This window comes from Aquarana catesbeiana, linkage group LG03 (assembly GCF_042186555.1).
Source record: "Aquarana catesbeiana isolate 2022-GZ linkage group LG03, ASM4218655v1, whole genome shotgun sequence".
Classification (NCBI taxonomy): Eukaryota; Metazoa; Chordata; class Amphibia; order Anura; family Ranidae; genus Aquarana; species Aquarana catesbeiana.
In genome coordinates, this window is record NC_133326.1 from 218,289,181 (window position 1) to 218,308,389 (window position 19,209).

The window sequence follows — 19,209 nt, forward strand, 5'->3', positions numbered from 1 at the left end:
AAGCCCTCGCTGCGGTGCGCCTACACAGCACCGGCTGGCGACATCACTTCCAGGGGTTACTTCCAGGTATCGCGGCTCTGGTGCTGTGATTGGCCGGAGCCACGATCACGTCACTCCCGCTTATTTGTGCGGGAGCCGCCGGTAACGGCACACTCACTGTAGCAACGGCACATACGTGCCATTGCTTCGGTTTGCTTCAGTGCGCATATGCTGATGATGTCAGCACATGCAAATACAGGGGATATCACCTAAACCGTGCAGGTTTAGGAGATATCCTGGGTAGCTACAGGTAAGCCTTATTATAGGCTTACTTGTAGCAAAAAGTGGTCTGTAAGGGTTTACAACCACTTTAAGCCTCATTATTGGGTTTGTGGAGACCTATTTCTGCTTTTTAAATTGAACTGGTTTATACTTTGCTCCCTCTCCCACCCTTTCTTTCCTTCTCCCTTCTGCTCCCACCTCCATATCCTAAAGTTTATGCTGCTCCTGACCTCCTTCCCCTTTCCCCTTTCTTTCCCCTCTCCCACTATTTTCCTAACCCCAATCCCTCAGGTAATTGACATACGTGATCCACAAATAGGTTTGGTAGATATGAGTGGAGGGCATACATCTCTCTTGCATACGTGATGGTAAATGATTTTTTGCTGTGTAATGTAAAACCCAGGGTTAATATCTACCTTTGGAACTTTCCTTATGACATGTACTGTCATGCAATTTAACTAATTGTCTGTATGTTGAGTTTTTGTTCTTACTCAAAAAAAAACGTTCCTGTTAAAAAAAATATATATATAATAAAAATGTACATTAAAACTGCTTACACGTAAAAAAATGTTAATACAATATTCATGACTGCCCATATATCTCTGTTCGGGATACATGGGATAGAGCTATACAGGATGATGACATAACTAATTTCCCCAAACAAGGATATATGGGCAGTCATGTGCATTGTATTAACATTATCTTTATGTATCAGCCAGTATAATGTACATTATTATTATGTTTTAACTGGATATAAATAAAGAGACATAATTTTATAAACAGCATTGTACTAGATGTTGCCTAAAATTTCCCAAGGGAATTAAGTTGTCTAATTTTGGATAAGTTACAGATGTATCTGTATCTGTATCTCTACTATTTTCATTTCCTTTTTGTAGCCCTGTCACAAAAGACTTATATAGCATGGACCATGTTCCTCTTCATCAGATACTTAAAAGTACATTGATACTTTTACATCCATAAAAATTTGGGTTTAGACGTGGACATTACTGCAGACTGATTATGTTTAAAACAGAAAGGGAATTTATAAAAAGGGAAAACTTTAAAAATGATTTTGGCAAAGAGTCATTATACATGAAACATCGATATGAGTGTCTTTTCTGAACAAAAAAAAAAATAAAGAACAAATGGGACAACACTTAAATTTAGCTAAGATAATTGTTTATTTGTTCCTTTATGAATGAAGCTATCCTGTGCCTTTCTATTCCTCCTGTGTAGAACATAAACTGTGGATAAAATACAGCCCATTTCAGTCTTTTTCTTCCTGATTTGTGACAATGTCAAAGTTCTGTTTAGTTATCACCCAGACTTTCTTTATATATACAAACGTTGTCAGGCCTCCCTTGCTAGACAACTATTTGTAAGAAGGAAAGGTCATCTAAGTTAAAAGAAAACAATTCAGTATGCCACAAACCAAGAAAAATATGTCACATTGGCGATTTGTTTTTCTTCTCAGTTGAGCTGCTTTTCATTTTGTGTTTGACCTTCCCAACAACTTACTTGGTACAAGGAAAAAAAAGATTACTTTTTTGCCTCAGAAAACAAAGAACGATACAATTTCCTCATAGTAAATCTTTCACAAACTCATGGTAACTGTCACTGAACTCCAACAAAATAAATGCCACCTACCATCTACCATCTTGTTGAATGTAGTAAAAAAAAAGATCCTAAAGACTCCAGAATAAAGAGACAAAATAACATGTCAGTGGTGTGAATACTGACAGGTGAATAAATTGCATTTCAAACAATTTATATTTAAAAATACAGCTTATTATAAAATTGGGTGTAGGAGTAAAAATTGAGATACCTTGTTTGCATAAGCACATCCAGTGTCTTCATTTATTTGGCTCTCCCTAACGCCGGCGGGTGTAGCCATTTTATATGCTTTTACATGACTATGCTTGTGAGTACCACATAAAACAAATATAAGGTGTGGAAGATATTGGATCATGGTATGTGTTTTTTTTTCTATTTGAGTGACACTGACACTTTTTCCTGGAGCTGAGGCTGTGCAGGATGATGTCTGAAGTGTGGTCCTGCGGTGTTCCATGTGGTGCTGACCTGGTACCTGAAGGACAGTGAAGTATCATGCTGGTTTACCCGTTTATAATGTGGGGGTAAACCCTTTGCTAAGCAGTTTCTTTTTATGGTGGTGGTCTTGACGTCATAGCTTTGGTGATGGAACAGTGAATGGACTTATGAAGTGCATGGACCTTTTTATATGTTTACATACTATATACATGAATGCTGGATTATATGCACTCTATTGAGGAAATTGATTTATGCACATGACACTTTAGTGGAGTATAGTTTTAATGCAATATGAATTAATTGATGGCAAATTAGCACTTTATGTTCATATTCATTTGCACTATAACTAGTTATTTGTAAAGAGGCTGTGCGATATTTTTTTAAAATTTTGTTTGATTTAATGTTTTCATATATGAATTAATGCATAATAATAATTCTAGGGCACATTAGTTTGGGCACATGTTGCACATTTAGGGCTTCGACTTTAACACACATTAAAGCGCCTACCACTTCAACATGCTTTTTTGATGCTTCGGTGATGCTTCAGTGGTGCTTCGTTGGTGCTTCGATGATGCTTCAGTGGCGCTTTTTAAAGCTTTATTTAAGCTTGGCAAATGCCCTGTGTTTGTTGATATCTCTTACCTGCAATACATCCAAAATGAAGCTAACGCTGAATTAAAGCCTCTCAAAAGCTGCAGGTGCTTCAAGCGAGCTTTGCCATAGACTTCTATGGAGGCTTTGAAGATGCTTTGAAGCACCACTAAAGCAACATGGGGTATACTTTTTGAAGCAAAGCAAAAGCAAGGTATAAACAGGACTGGAAGCTAACCAATTTATTTAGTGACCGGTGCTTTGACTGGCGTTCAGAGAGCTTTAAAAAAGCATGTCCGAAGAATGTTTTGAAGCAAGTGTAAACGAGCCCTTAGGGTGTTGCATTTAAAGAGACAGCGCACCAGTTTTGTTCATCAGTTTATGTTTATACAGTTATAAAGAAGTGCCATGACAATGAGAATATTATTTATGGTACCTTCGTCCCGACAATATGTGTAAATAGTAAGGAAGAGGCTATGTAGGACTTTAATGGTACCGTACATCAATTGATGCAGGACAGTCAGGAGTAAAATATTTAAAGACATTTATTACAAAAATACATATGATGATAGATTTTTACAGATTAAAACAAATAGTGATAATCAGGACAAAATTCTATAGTTGCATATCATGACAATTAGAACATAGATACCATCTGTATATCGGTTGCTCTACATGTTTTGCGGATTTACATTAGCTGCTTCTTCAGGAGCTTTCTACAGTTGGATGGTGTTTAGAAGATGATTATCACATAACTATGAAAGTAGAAAAAAAATACATATTAATCACAAAATACAGTAAACAGATATGAGTACTTTATATGTACATATAGTAGCATTTTTTGTAAATAAAGCCCCTGCTGTGAATTCCCCAATGATCAATTGTCTAACCAAGAGGCGTTGAATTGCCAGGCCCCAGGAAAAGGTGACCCACCCCAGAGGCCACGGGAGCCCATTAAGAGGCACAGGATACAAATGATAGTAGCCTATTTAAGAAAAAAGTTGTAATCAGATATACTCATAAACCATCTATCCAGAGTGGCGAGTATGAAATAAAATGAAATAAAGTTTCTTTATATAGATATAAAGCATTGATGGAGTTACATACCAAAAGGGGGTTGCATTCAGTTATACAGGCTCAATGGGTGATAAAATGTTCCCTATAAAGAGGCGTATATCTATAAAATGATATAATATATTAGCTTAATGGGTGTTATATAGAGACAAATGCACAAACAGATTGTAAATATACATGCACACACGTGCATAGCTGTGTGTGCATATACATAAATATACTATACCTAAAGATATGCAGTGTCAGCATATGTAGCTAACTTAAAAGTGCAGATATTGCTATGTTGAGGGTGATGTTCAAAGCACCCTGAACTCAGCACCTATAGGAAACATAATGATGTGTTGGTATCAGTGCATGCGACCACACGCTGCATATATATATCTGTATATACACAGATGCTGTGTCGCATACATTACTATTAACAAAGTTTGTTGCAAGTGGCTCTCTCACGTTCACAGTTAGTAGTGGTTGTTAACACCTGTATGGAATATAAAGATGGAGGCTGGAGATATATAGAAGTCCACCAAAGAATCCAGAGATGGATAAGACACCCTGGAGGTAAAGCAAAGCGCATATAAATGGTGAATGGCAATCACCAAGCTGAAGCTTTGGAACATTATAGGAATAGAGATAAATCATGGGTATTTGAAAGAGAACCTACCAGGTAGCCTGTACCATCCGCATATCCCCAAGAGGCACAGTGGTGATAGTACTATCTATTTATGTGTTGTGTGCACAATAGGGCTCCTGTGTGGCAACGCCCACTACGCTCGGTGTAGAAGACTGCAGTCCACAAACGCACCATCAAATTTAATTGAACTTGAGCAGTTCTGCAAAGAAGAGTGGGCAAATATTGCAAAGTCTAGATGTGTACAGTTAGTAGAGACATATCCCAACAGTCTAAAGGCTGTAATTAAAGCAAAAGGTGGTTCAACAAAATACCGACAAGGGGTGATCCCTTTTCCAACTCAGTGATTCTGTTTTTTATTTATTTTTTTCTGACATGTTGGTGTTATACCTTTCACTTATGTTATAAGTTGCACTGGTAAATACAGTTGGATAAAGCAAAAACTGTGTCTTCATGTCAGGCTGCAAAGCAACAAAATGTGATTATTTTAAAGGGGGTGGTTCTTTTCTATACCCATTGTACTATATGTAAAGAGTAGGTATTTTGCTTTTGGCAAGCTGAGAACTCTTTAATATAATGAAAGAAGAGGCAATCTGCATTCCCAGGAAAACTGTAGCTCTAGGCTTAGACTTAGCAGCTTTTCAACAACTCCAGGCTCGACACACTACAATGCCCACATTTCTAGAATTTTAAGAAACCATGACCTGGAAATCAATAAGTTCAACTAGCCTAATTAAAAACCATAAACTCTATTTCACATTTTTAAGGGCTAAGGAGTAGTTAATGAAGGATCACATTACTCATTCCATTCACCGCTTCTCTTTGTCTTCTAACTGCCAGTGATTGGTAGTTTGCGTTAGAAGAACACATGCGGGGTTGCCAACTCATCCCTTAAATTACTAAAATATTTGGATTGTACAGATTCTATGGCTGATTAAATCCAGGTAAGGCACTGAGTGAACCTAATTATCCACGGATGCCGTATAAACTTGTCAGTAATTAAAGAAAACCTATTCTCAAATTTAAAGCTACAGTAACACTACAACTGTAATGGATAATAAGTAACATAAATGATGAAATCTTAACTTTCCTGAAGAACGTACTGCCCCTTGTTCTCCCAATACTAGTCATGTGTGAGGAGCAAGTTACTGATGTAGCACCCTCTAGTTAGGTACAGCGCCTTGCAAAAGTATTCACCCCTTGGCTTTTTACCTATTTTGTTACATTACAGCCTTTAGTTCAATGTTTTTTTAATCTGAATTATATGTGATGGATCAGAACACAATAGTCTAAGTTGGTGAAGTAAAATTAGAAAAATATATACATAAAACTATTTTTCAGAAATAAAAAACTGATAATTGGCATGTGCATATGTATTCACCCCCTTTGTTATGAAGCCCATAAAAAGCTCTGGTGCAACCAATTACTTTCAGAAGTCACATAATTAGTGAAATGATGTCCACCTGTGTGCAATCTAAGTGTCACATAATCTGTCATTACATATACACACCTTTTTGAAAGACCCCAGAGGCTGCAACACCTAAGCAAGAGGCACCACTAACCAAACACTGCCACGAAGAACAAGGAACTCTCCAAACAAGTAAGGGACAATGTTATTGAGAACTACAAGTCAGGATTAGGTTATAAAAAAATATCGAAATCTCTGATGATCCCTAGGAGCACTATCAAATATATCATAACCAAATGGAAAGAACATGGCACAACAGCAAACCTGCCAAGAGATGGCCGCACACCAAAGCAAGGAGGGCATTAATCAGAGAGGCAGCACAGAGACCTAAGGTAACCCTGGAGGAGCTGCAGAGTTCCACAGCAGAGACTGGAGTATCTGTAAATAGGATGACAATAAGCCATACGCTCCATAGAGTTGGGCTTTATGGCAGAGTGGCCAGAAGAAAGCCATTACTTTTAGCAAAAAACAAAATGGCATGTTCTGAGTGTGCCAAAAGGCATGTGGGAGACTCCCAAAATGTATGAAGGAAGGTGCTCTGGTCTGATAGGCTAAAATTTAACTGTTTTGCCATCAAAGAAAACGCTATGTCTGGCGCAAACCCAACACATCACATTACCCAAAGAACAAGGTGGCGGCAGCATTATCCTGTGGGGATGTTTTTCAGCAATCGGAACTGAGAAACTGGTCAGAGTTGAGGGAAAGATGGATGGTGCTAAATACAGGGATATTCTTGAGCAAAACCTGTACCACTCTGTGTGTAATTTGAGGCTAGGACGGAGGTTCACCTTCCAGCAGGACAATGACCCCAAACACACTGCTAAAGCAACACTTGAGTGGTTTAAGGGGAAACATGTAAATGTGTTGGAATGGCCTAGTCAAAGCCCAGACCTCAATTCAATAGAAAATCTGTGATCAGACTTAAAGATTGCTGTTCACAAGCGCAAACCATCCAACTTGAAGGAGTTGGAGCAGGTTTGCAGGGAGGAATGGGCAAAAATCCCAGTGGTAAGATGTGGCAAGTTCATAGAGACTTATCAAAAGCGACTTGGAGCTGTGATAGGTGCAAAAGGTGGCTCTACAAAGTATTGACTTTAGGGGGGTGAATAGTTATTGACTTTTTCTGTTATTTTGTCCTATTTGTTGTTTTCTTCACAATAAAAAAAAATCTTCAAAGTTGTGGGCATGTTCTGTAAATTAAATGATGCAAATCTTCAAACAATCCATGTTGATTCCAGGTTGTGAGGCAACAAAACATGAAAAAATGCCAAGGGGGTGAATACTTAAGGCACTGTAGGTGCTAGAGTGAAGATTTTTCTGGAGAGTAGGAAAATTTAGGCAGGCCTAGCTAGTTGGCTAGGCCTGTTTGTTTTCATTCAGGGCTGGCAGTGGCTCAGGGCGGGGCTGATGATTTACAGGTAGCATCACTGTAACCTCCTTCTTCTTTCTAGAAGGTGATAGAAAGAGAGGAGAGGAGAGGTGGAGCTGCCTGGGGTATTTTTAGGAGCCTTCAGTGTGGAGGCTGTCGGGGCCCACAAAAAGCTCAACAGTCTGGAGGGGGGGTGACCCTGGGTCAGGGCTCGGGTGCATCCAGGAGGAGTGAAGAGATCCTGGAAGGAGAAGCACATGAAAGAGCAAGGAGAGGACAGCGGGAGAGAACACTGCTAAGTAACTCCAGGGAGTACAATTGATTGCAGCCAGGAGGGCTGGTGAGTGGAGCACAGTCAGGAGGACTGGGGAGACACACCTGAGAGAACTGGGAGATTGCAGTTTGAGATGGGTACAGAACCAAAAGTGAGGACTGTGGGAAAGGCAGTGGAAAGAGGTCATTGCAGCCAGGCTGGCTGGCAGGGCCTGAAGAGAGCTATCTGGGAGTGGTAGCTGAACAGAGGACAGTTAGCATCTTAACCATTTCTACACCACAGGGGCCCGAGGTCCTTGCCCGCAAAAGGCAGTTCATTGAGGCCTGGCTGAATTAGGTAATGACTAAGTGCACGTGAAGTGTGCAAAACGCATCTAGCCAGCATTCTGATGCCTGTAATTTTTGGGGATGTCCAAAAAAAGTGGATTTTGAACTTCAGTGGTGTGCAGCTATTTCTTCTAATTTCATTGTGTGCGGAGGAGAGCCGAGGCGAGCACCTGCTGGATCATTATGCTTCCTTATCTCACCTGGAATGGCGGGTTTTCTTTTTTCCTAACCATGCGGTGCTAGCTAGTCTGGAGGAGTAACAGTCTGCAGCAAGGGAAGTGCTGGTGGAGTAACGGTATGCAGCAAGTGAAGTGCTGGGGGAATGAAGGATAAGAAGTCTTAAAGTGGAGTTCCAGACTTTTTTGTTTATTAAAAGTCATCAGCTACAAAAAGTTTAGTTGCTGACTTTTAATAAACAGACACTTACCTGTTCCACTCCCTGCACTCTCCCAGTGGACAGGCAATCTTCTGGGACATGTCACATGTCCCAGAAGATTGCAGAGAGGGAGGGGCCGCCTAGGGGGAGAGGAGGAGTCGCCTAGGCGGCCTGTAGGCTGAAGCAGGAAGTCCCACTCAAAACTAAGCACCCACTCCCCCCCCAAAAAAAATTACATGCCAAATGAGGCATGTAAGGGGGCGAGGAGTGCTTAAAGGGGAAGTTCCACTTTTAAATGGAACTCCACTTCAAGCAAGAGTTTGTGCTGGAGAGAAGACTGGAGTGTATATACTGGAGTCCCAAGCAAGTTGCACTGAATATTCCTGGGCATCCCATAATTTCCCATTTCCCTTCCAAGTTCAATCCCCTCAATAAAAAAACAAAAAAAAAAAAAAACAAAGCTTATGGACTGTTCTATGTCTGGGCAACTTGGGTTCAAAGGAAGTGGGTTAAATAATGCTGGCAATCAGACTGAGGACATATGGTGGCAGAAAAAAAATGTACTGTTGAAAAAATTTCAGGATTAATAGCAAATATTGTAAAGAAAGCTGGTTATGTTATTTTTGGCTGGAATTCTACTTTTTTTGTGGTACATTAGTATCATGTCTATTGTCTAACTACAGTTTCACAGTTTACTTGTCAATCATAGTATCCGGGGCTGGAGGTAGGTCACCCAAATAAATATATTTATAATTAAAGTGGAAGTAAAGTCTTTTTTTAAATGCACACCTACAGGTAAGCCTATAATAAGGCTTACATGTAAGTACAGTGAATACCTCCCAAACTTGCACTGTTTAGTGAAAATCTCTGTTTAGTGAATATTTCCTAAACTTGCACTGTTCTAAGGTAAGCATTTCATGTATGCGATGCATACTAACGCATTATGCCATTGTCTTGCAGGTTTGTTCCTTTTTTAAAAAGGCTGCAGTTTACTACCGCTTTAAATTTAGAGTTTTAGAGCCCATTCACACAGGTGCTGTGACCTGAATAAGCACCTTGTTTATGTATTTGGAGTCGCCTGGAGAGACGTGCAGGTAGGCTATGTTTCTCTAAGGGGGCACAGAGGCTGTACAGACACAGGTGTGTGACAGGCGTGCAAAGGACGGTGAGTGCCCCTGACCGCACACTGTCTGCTTTAAGGGCCACTCACCTGCCCCTGCACACCTGTCACATTAGGATGAGGGGCTGTGTCCCAGTAGACAAACATACGCTGCCTGCACGCAGCTCCAGCCAACTCCAGCCCCTTAAAGAAAGCACTCAATTTAAAAAAAAAAAAAGGAAAGAAAGAAAGCACTCATTCGCACTTTACAAGCCACAGCGCCCATATGAAGGAGGCCTTAATCATACAGAAAATTAATAAATTAAAGGGGTCATATTGACAGACCAGTATATTAAATGACAGACATGGATTATGAATTACTTACTATTCTGTCATGATTCCAGTTGAATCGATAATGACTTTCATACCAGTTGTGCGTCATTGCTGAAATTCATACCAACCATATTACTGCATTCATGAATATTCTTTAGTTTGCTTCATTAATGTTCATTTTAGTTCAGGCAAAAGTTACTCCATGAATGTTCATTTGAGTTCAGCCAAAAGTTGTCTGAAGCGTCTGTGCATAAAAATCATTAATAATAGAGAGACCGATGTACATGCTCTTAGAGATTGCCCTTGTGGATAGGCAAACTGGCCACTTATGCCTTTTTCCGAACACGCTGATTTAGAATTCTATTTTTAGTTGACAGATGTTCCTTTTTACAATACCCACTGTGCCCTCTGTTCACTGCTATTTACATCTTTGTTTAAATTAGGCTGCCTCTTTTAAATGTAATGTTTGCACTCACTAAGCTAATGCTTAGCAGAAAAATTGACCTACTGGTTAACAAGTATTAAAGGAAACCTTTGCCAAGAGAAATGTGGAGACATTTCTGAAGTGCAAATGTCAGTTGCCTGGCTGTTTAATCCGCTTTTATTTTGCCTTCCCTGGTTGCTTCCGCCCTCTGTTATCAACATGCTAATGAGATTTTTAACCACTTCCCGCCTGGCCTAAAGCAGATGCACGTGTCCCTAGGACATATAGTATCTCACAAAAGTGAGTACACCCCTCACATTTTTGTAAATATTTTATTATATATTTTCATGTGACAACACTGAAGAAATGACACTTTGCTACAATGTAAAGTAGTGAGTGTACATCTTATATAACAGTGTAAATTTGCTGTCCCCTCAGAGTAACTCAACACACAGCCATTAATGTCTAAAAAGTACCCCTAAGTGAAAATGCCCAAATTGGCCCCAAAGTGTCAATATTTTGTGTGGCCAACATTATTTTCCAGCACTGCCTTAACCCTCTTGGGCATGGAGTTCACCAGAGCTTCACAGGTTGCCACTGGAGTCCTCTTCCACTCCTCCGTGACAAAATCATGGAGCTAGTGGATGTTAGTGACCTTGCGCTCCTCCACCTTCCATTTGGAGATGCCCCACAGATTCTCAATAGGGTTTAGGTCTGGAGACATGCTTGGCCAGTCCATCACCTTTACCCTCAGCTTCTTTAGTAAGGCAGTGGTCATCTTGGTGTTTTGGGGTCGTTATGTTGGAATACTGCCCTGCAGCCCAGTCTCCGAAGGGAGGGTGCTCTGCTTCAGTTTGTCACAGTACATGTTGGCATTCATGGTTCCCTCAATGAACTGTAGCTCCCCAGTGCCAGTAGCACTCATGCAGCCCCAGACCATGATACTCCCACCACCATGCTTGACTGTAGGCAAGACACACTTGTCTTTGTACTCCTCACCTGGTTGCCGCCACACACACTTGACACCATCTGAACCAAATAAGTTTATCTTGGTCTCATCAAACCACAGGACATGGTTCCAGTAATGAATGTCCTTAGGAAACAGATTAAACCTATAACTAAAGTGGGACTTTATATGAGGCAGTAAAATATGTGCATGCACCTCCATCCCTGATACATTGAGAAAAAAGAAAATGGATGGTGGGACTTTAAATGATCACTAAGCTGGATGAGCCAATCAGTGTACACATTGTTTATTGATTGCATAGGTCATACATACACATGTAAAGTGATAAATAGTAAATTGATGTAACAATGTATTAATAGGTCTCAATGAGTGGATAAACAATTCATAGTAATACATGATAGATTCATTATCAAAAATATATGATAATATAATACACTGATAGATATCGATTGGCAAGATCAAAACATTTCATATCAATACATAATAGGTTCAATAATATACATTATTGTAAATTAGTTATGTTGACCCCAATGCAAATGCAATATAAGGGTATAAAAAAGCAATGGTGGATTGGTTCATTAAAATAGAATATGGTATGGTATAGATATTGAGCATAAATACTGTGACAATGCATCATAGGAAAGCTCTACGCATTTCGTGGTTATAATACCACTCGTCAGGAGCAGATGCAGGATTGAGGGGTATCTACAATGAAATAAAATTAAATAAAATATGACCTATGCAATCAATAAACAATGTGTACACTGATAGGCTCATCCAATTTAGTGATCTGCTTCATTTAAAGTCCCACCATCCATTTTCTTTTTTCTCAATGAATGTCCTTAGTCTGCTTGTCCTCAGCAAACTGTTTGCAGGCTTTTTTGTGCATTATCTTTAGAAGAGGCTTCCTTTTGGGACGACAGCCATGCAGACCAATTTGATGCAGTGTGAGGCGTATGGTTTAAGAACTGACAGGCTGACCCCCCCTCCCCTTCAACCTCTGCAGCAATGCTGGCAGGACTCATATGTCTATTTCCCAAAGACAACCTCTGGATATGACGCTGAGCACGTGCACTCAACTTCTTTGGTCGACCATGACGAGGCCTGTTCTGAGTGGAGCCTGTTCTGAATGGAACCTGTCCTGTTAAACCGCTGTATGGTCTTGGCCACCATGCTGCAGCTCAGTTTCAGGATCTTGAAATCTTCTTATAGCTGTATACTCACTACTTTGTAGCAAAGTGTAATTTCTTCAGTTTTGTCACATGAAAAGATAAAATAAAATATTTACAAAAATGTGAGGGGTGTACTCACTTTTGTGAGATACTGTAGCTTGTCCCAGATCGCGGTAAACAGCCTATCAATTGTCTGTTTACCACGTGATCAGCTGTGTCCAATCACAGCCGGTCAAGTTTGTCAACATAAGAGGATAAGCACCTGATGCACGCCTCCAGACGGGCACACTGCAGTGATCGGGGATGGCGCATATCCCTCGGACATAGCCCATCCCTGAACAGGGTAAACAGCCAATGAAATTGGCTGTTTACCACGTGATCGGCCGTGTCCAATCACAGCCGGTCATAAGTATAAACACAACGGCAGTTTCCAGTGATCTCTCCTTCTCTCTCATCACACACTGATCGTGTGAGGAGAGAGAAGGAGAGATCCGTGAGTTACAACTTTACTGTTTGCATTTTACATACTACTGTGCACAACACACCCCCCCTAATAAAGAGAACCTGTCACACAGCCCATCTGGATCTGTCACAGCCCATCTGGATCTGTCACAGCCCATCTGTCACACAGGCCGCCATTAGTACAATCTGGATCTGTTACAGCCCATCCGTCACAGCCCATCTGTCAAACAGGCCCGCCATCAGTACCGCCATCGGTACCTCCATCAGTACCGCCATCGTTACCGCCATCACTACCACCACACAGGCCCGTCATCAGTGCTGCCATCAGTACCGCCACACAGGTCCATCGTCAGTACTGCAATCAGTACCATCACACAGGCCCGCCAAAAAGTACTCCCATCATCTGATTCTGGTTCGGAATACGAGCCAGTAGAAGGTAGTGGATCGGAGTCAGAGGAGGAAACCATCCCTCCTAAAAGAATAAGGTGATCAGGACAAAGATCTGAAGACCTGCCTTCCACCAGCAGCGCCAGACCCCAGGAAGAGGAGCCTAGTACCAGTACTGGAAGTACACACCCCAACCCGAAGAATCCAGGCCCAGTCCTACCTTCCTGATGCCATGGCAAACCCTTTATGGTTGCCTGCCAACTCAGGATTCGCTATAATCCCCCCTTTCACCGCACAGCCAGGTGTGCAGCCCAACACTACAAATTTTTCCCAATTGGATTATTTTTATTTATTTTTCCCACAAGATTTGCTGCAGAATATGGTGGACCAAACCAATCTGTATGCAGAGCAATTTGTTGCTGCCAACCCCAATTCATCCTACGCCCGCATGTTCCAGTGGCGATGTCTCACACTGGATGAATTTAAATATCCCAAGTATATCCCAAGTAAGAGAGCCAGGTACAGGTTAAAATTGAATAAATTGTGTGATCGAGCCACTAGATACGTGTACACATTCTGTATTTATGAAGGCAAAGACTCCCAGCTCCAGCCCCGTGAGTACCCCACAAATATTGGAACCAGTGGGAAAATTGTCTGGGAGCTGGCATACCTCCTGTTTAAAAAAGTATACCATTTATGTGTGGACATCTATTATACCAGACTGCCCCTTTTTCGCCACCTTTACCGTAAACAAACCCTGGCCTGCGGTACCTTAAAAAAAACTGAAGGGCTTCCCACAAAATCTATTTATAAAAAAATTACAAAACGGAGAATCGACATTCATGAGAAATGAGGAAGTGTTGGCCATGAAGTGGAGGGACAATAAAGATGACCACATCCTCTCTACCATCCACAATGACACCTTGAGAACACCAGAGAAGACGCATCCCCGTTGTAAAGCCTGAATGCGTCCACGACTACAATTTGTACATGGGGGGTGCATTTAAACGATCAGATGCTACAACCCTATTTGTCAATCCGAAAGTCCCGTTACTGGTATAAGAAATTTGCATTTCATCTGTTTCATATGGCTCTGTTTAATTTGTTTGTCTGCTACCAAACTGCAACTGAAATCCAATAAGTCACCTACCTCAAGTATATCGAAGACAACGTCACTGCCCTGATTTACCAACAAGGGCCTGCCCCAGGAAGCATTCGCTCTGATAGTGTGAGTCGACTTCATGAGCAACATTTTCCCTATAACATTCCCCCCACAGAATCTGGAAGAAGACGCCAAAAGAAATGTTGTGTATGCAGCAGAGGGGGAATTAGAAAAGACAAGTTATTATTGCCTCCAATGTCCTTTTGAACCTGGTCTGTGCATCAGAGATTACTTCTTACCACACATCCATTAGATATTAGTTCCCCTTCTTTTTAACAGACTGCCATTTCCCCATTTCAAATACCTGTGTGGATCATTTGCCTGCTATCATGTTTCTACCTTCTACGTTAACTGACCCTGGCCTGTTTGATGATGTCTTTGCCTGCCATTTTAAAGCACGTTTCTGACTTCCACATGCACCGACCTCGGCCTGTTATTTGACCACGTTTTTGCCTGCCACTCAGACTGATCTTTTGCCATTCCACTATAGTACACAGGGGTCTCACATATGTGAGGGGCTTCAGAATAGCATTCTGAGTAGAGAAAAACATTTTTTGGTTTTCTGTGTTCCCTGAACAGGGTCTGGTTGCCTGGAGGCTACAAAGAGATTTGGGTGGGAGAAGCCTCTACCCCTGTCCCCCGGTCCTAAGCTTGATGGTCCTTCCTCCTGCTTGGACCAATACTTTGGCTGCGCAGACCATATCGCTGCCTGCTTTCTCTACTGACTATGGACAACAATTCTGCCTGGACATCTCTGCCTGCTACCTGGACCAATGCTTTGGCTGTGCTTTGGCTGTGCTGACAGTATCTCTGCCTGTACAAACTATGGACAGTACTCCTGCCTGCTGCCTGGACAATTGCTTTTAGCTGTCGCTGACCACATCCCTGCCTACTGCCTAGACCGATGCTCTCTGTGGACCACTGCACTACTAAAACCACAGGTAATATTTTATTATTTGGTAGGTACCTGCTATATGTTAGAAATATGAAGAGCTTTCAAAAATGTGATCGGTAGTCAGAAAATGATATGTGTAATTTATGCTCCTAGAATGCCTGGAGGTGCTACTTGGATGTTGGGCTTCTGTATGTGGTCAAGCTGTAAAAGTCTCACACATGTGGTATTGCTATACTCAGGAGGAGTAGAAAAATGTATTTTGGGGTGTCATTTTTTCCTACATTTTCCACAAACTTCTGAAAAAAAATTACATGTTCAAAAGACTCACTATGCCTCATAAATTATACGTTGGGGTGTTAGCTTTCCAAAATGGGATAATTTTGTGGGAAATTCCATTGTCCTGGTGCTCCAGGGCCTTCAAAAGTGTAATAGGTGGTTGAGAAATTAGATGTGTAATTTATGCTCGTAGAAAGCCTGGAGGTGCTACTTCAATGTCGGGCCTCTGTATGTGGCCAGGCTGTGTAAAAGTCTCACACATGTGGTATTGCCATACTCAGGAGGAGTAGCAGAATGTATTGTGGGGTGACATTTTTGCTATGTACATGCTACGTGTTGGAAATATCTTATAAATGGACAACTTTGTGTAAAAAAATGCGTTTTTATTTTTTTTTTCACATTTTCCAAAAACTTCTGGAAAAAAATGGCAAGTTCACAAGACTCACCATGTCTCATAGATTATACGTTGTGGTGTTAGCTTTCCAAAAATGGGGTCATTTTGTTGGCAATTCCATTGTCCTGGTGCTCCGGGGCCTTTGTAATAGGTGGTTGAGTAATGAGATGTGTAATTTATGCTTGTAGAACGCCTAAAGGTGCTACTTCAATGTTGGGCCACTGTATGTGGCCAGGCTGTGTAAAAGTCTCACACATGTGGTATCACCATACTCAGGAGGAGTAGCAGAATGTATCTTGGGGTGTAGTTGCAAGTATGCATATGCTGTGTGTGAGAAATAACCTGTTAATATGACAAGTTTGTGTAAAAAAAAAAAAAGAAAAAATATTCTTAATTTTCCCAAGAATTGTGGGAAAAAATTACAACTTCAAAAAACTCACCATGCCTCTTACTAAATACCTTGGATTGTCTACTTTCCAAAAAGGGGTAATTTGGGGGGTATTTGTACTTTCCTGGCTAGTTAGGGTCTCAAGAATTGAGAGGTTGTCAGTACATCAGGTGTAATCAGATATGATCAATTTTCAGTGATTGGCACCATAGCTTGTAGATATGTAGCAGTATAAATTTTGGCCCAAATTTATGAAGAAAAATTACTTATTTGCAAAATTTTAAAATAGAAACTGAAAAAAGTGTTTTTTTTTTTTTCAAAATGTTTGCTCTTTTTTTGCTTATATCGCAAAAAAAAAAAAAAAAACAGCAGTGATTAAATATCACCCAAAGAAAGCTCTATTTGTGAGAAAAAAATTATAAAAAATTTGTTTGGATACCGTGTAGCATGACTGAGTAATTGACATTCAAAGTGTGAAAGCACTGAAAGGTGAAAATTGGTCTGGGCAGGAAGGTGCATAAGTGCCTGGTAGTGAAGTGGTTAAATAAACCCTTTCAGTTTTAATTACATTTTTTACCCATTGTCATTACTAGGCATCTGTGCTTCTTTGTGCAATGTAGGCAGATCATGGCTGTTGGGAGGGGCTGTACATTGTGTCCTGCCTCAGTACTCAAGAGCCCTCAGCCCTAATGCAAGCAGGGGGTTGGCTCTTTGGAGGAGCCATGCGAATATCAAAATGCTTTGATGGGTGGATGTAAGTCTGGAGGTGTGGATGTGTCTAAGCAGACTGCTACCACATGCAAAACTCCCCAGGTAATGACCACATGTGATGCTGAGCCTCCATGGATGAAAAAAATGAAATTCAACAAGTAAAAGAAGTTGGCCAAGGACAGCCAGGCTGGGGAGATAAGTGTAACTAACGCTGCACATCCTTCAGCCAGGAAATTAGGTGGGCTCTCCCCGACTTACTTCACAGTTTGCAGTGAAATCAGAGTAGACAATTTCACGTGCTTCAAGTTCATCTTCAAGCATACAACAAATTTGCTGGCATAAGGCCTGGATAAGGCTACCAAACTCCCAATGACTGAGTGCACCAAGATGGCAGCACAGGACACAGGCTATGACACCTGATCAGAGGATCACTGAAGGACAACACTGGATCCATTGGGCAAAGTGAGTAAGCTTTCTGATAAGAGCCCAGCATCACAGGTGAGAGGGAATGGGTGGAGGAAAAAGCAGGGGGGGGGGGAGTACAGTTCTTCTTTAAAGATAGACAGTTCAAATTTTGGTTCAGCAGGGACCGGCCGGGATGCGAACCATGTATAGGCAGGTACAATGTACCCAAGTTGATTGATCGATCAATTTGGGTACAACCAGCCTGTTGGATTTTACATGTGATTATTGCTAGCAGCTGTTATAACCACTAGCCACCTGTGTTTTCCCAGCAGCGACGGCTTCACCCACCAATACCCCCCCCCCCCCCCCCCCCCCCCCGCGGTAGGGAACACAGTCATTGCTGATGGGGGAGATCAAGCAATTTTCTTTCCTGCACCCCCTGATTGCAGGTAAGGAAATTGTCCATCTATGGCTGGCTTAAAGTGTTACTAAACCCAGGACCTTGCATTCATTATATCTGGTCTCCCACAGCACACAGAACATGGAAATGCTATTATTTTAGTAATTATAAATTTGTGGTTAAAGCTTGTAGGAGGAATTTTCATTCTCTCACAATGGTCCTCAGGCCCTGACTGGCCATCAGAAACACCGGGCAACTGCCGGTGGTCCGGGGCCGCCAGGCCACATGACCAAGGCAGCCGGGCTGCTATTTGTGTCACTGCAGGCACAGACACCATGGACTGCAGATAAAGTGAGCGCTGCTTTGCCAGTTCACCACACGTTTGTCACATTTTGCAGAGATAACTGTGATGAGAGGCAGGGCCGGATTTCCCACAAGGCCACCGAGGCCAGGCCTTGGGGCGGCAGTGGTACAGGGGCGGCGCCGCTCCTGCAACGAATTCTCGGCAGCCCCCCACACTAACATAGCAGCATGTGATGCAGCGCACCCGGGCGCCAGAGAGGTGGGGGCGCTGAAGCACTAGAGTACTCCTCTCCCTCCTCTTCCTCCTCTCTGTGTGTGTCCAGACTGAGGCGGCGTCCTCCGCAGGTCACCGCCGCTGCTGGTTTTACGATGCTCAAGCCTGTCCCCCCTCCCTTCTCCTGTCAGAGAAGGAGAGCAGCCGAAGGAGATCGGAGCGGCTGGTCTCTGTGCGGGGGAGGGGGGGCGCGTGTTCTCCTGTGTCCTCCTGTGTCTCTCACTCCCACCCAAGCCTGTCTCCATCTGTACACTAATGGAGGGGGGGTTGTCCTGGGGGTCTGTACTAGTGAAGGGGGGGTTTGTCCTGGGATGTCTGCACTAATGGAGGGGGGGTTGTCCTGGGGGGTCTGTACTAGTGAAGGGGGGGTTTTTCCTGGGATGTCTGCACTAATGGAGGGGGGGTTGTCCTGGGGGGTCTTTACTAGTGAAGGGGGGGTTTGTCCTGGGATGTCTGCACTAATGGAGGGGGGGTTGTCCTGGGGGTCTGTACTAGTGAAGGGGGGGTTTGTCCTGGGATGTCTGCACTAATGGAGGGGGGTTGTCCTGGGGGTCTGTACTAGTGAAGGGGGGGTTTGTCCTGGGATGTCTGCACCAATGGAGGGGGGGTTGTCCTGGGGGGTCTGTACTAGTGAAGGGGGGGTTTGTCCTGGGATGTCTGCACTAATGGAGGGGGGTTGTCCTGGGGGGTCTGTACTAGTGAAGGGGGGGTTTGTCCTGGGATGTCTGCACTAATGGAGGG

General features: G+C 42.3%; 1 protein-coding gene across 1 annotated transcript in view; it reads right to left on the reverse strand.

The window, feature by feature from the left end:
• LOC141131934 (ADP-ribosylation factor-like protein 8B-A) overlaps positions 1 to 19,209 on the reverse strand; it is a 108,135-nt gene that overhangs the window by 64,985 nt on the left and 23,941 nt on the right. The window lies entirely within an intron of this gene.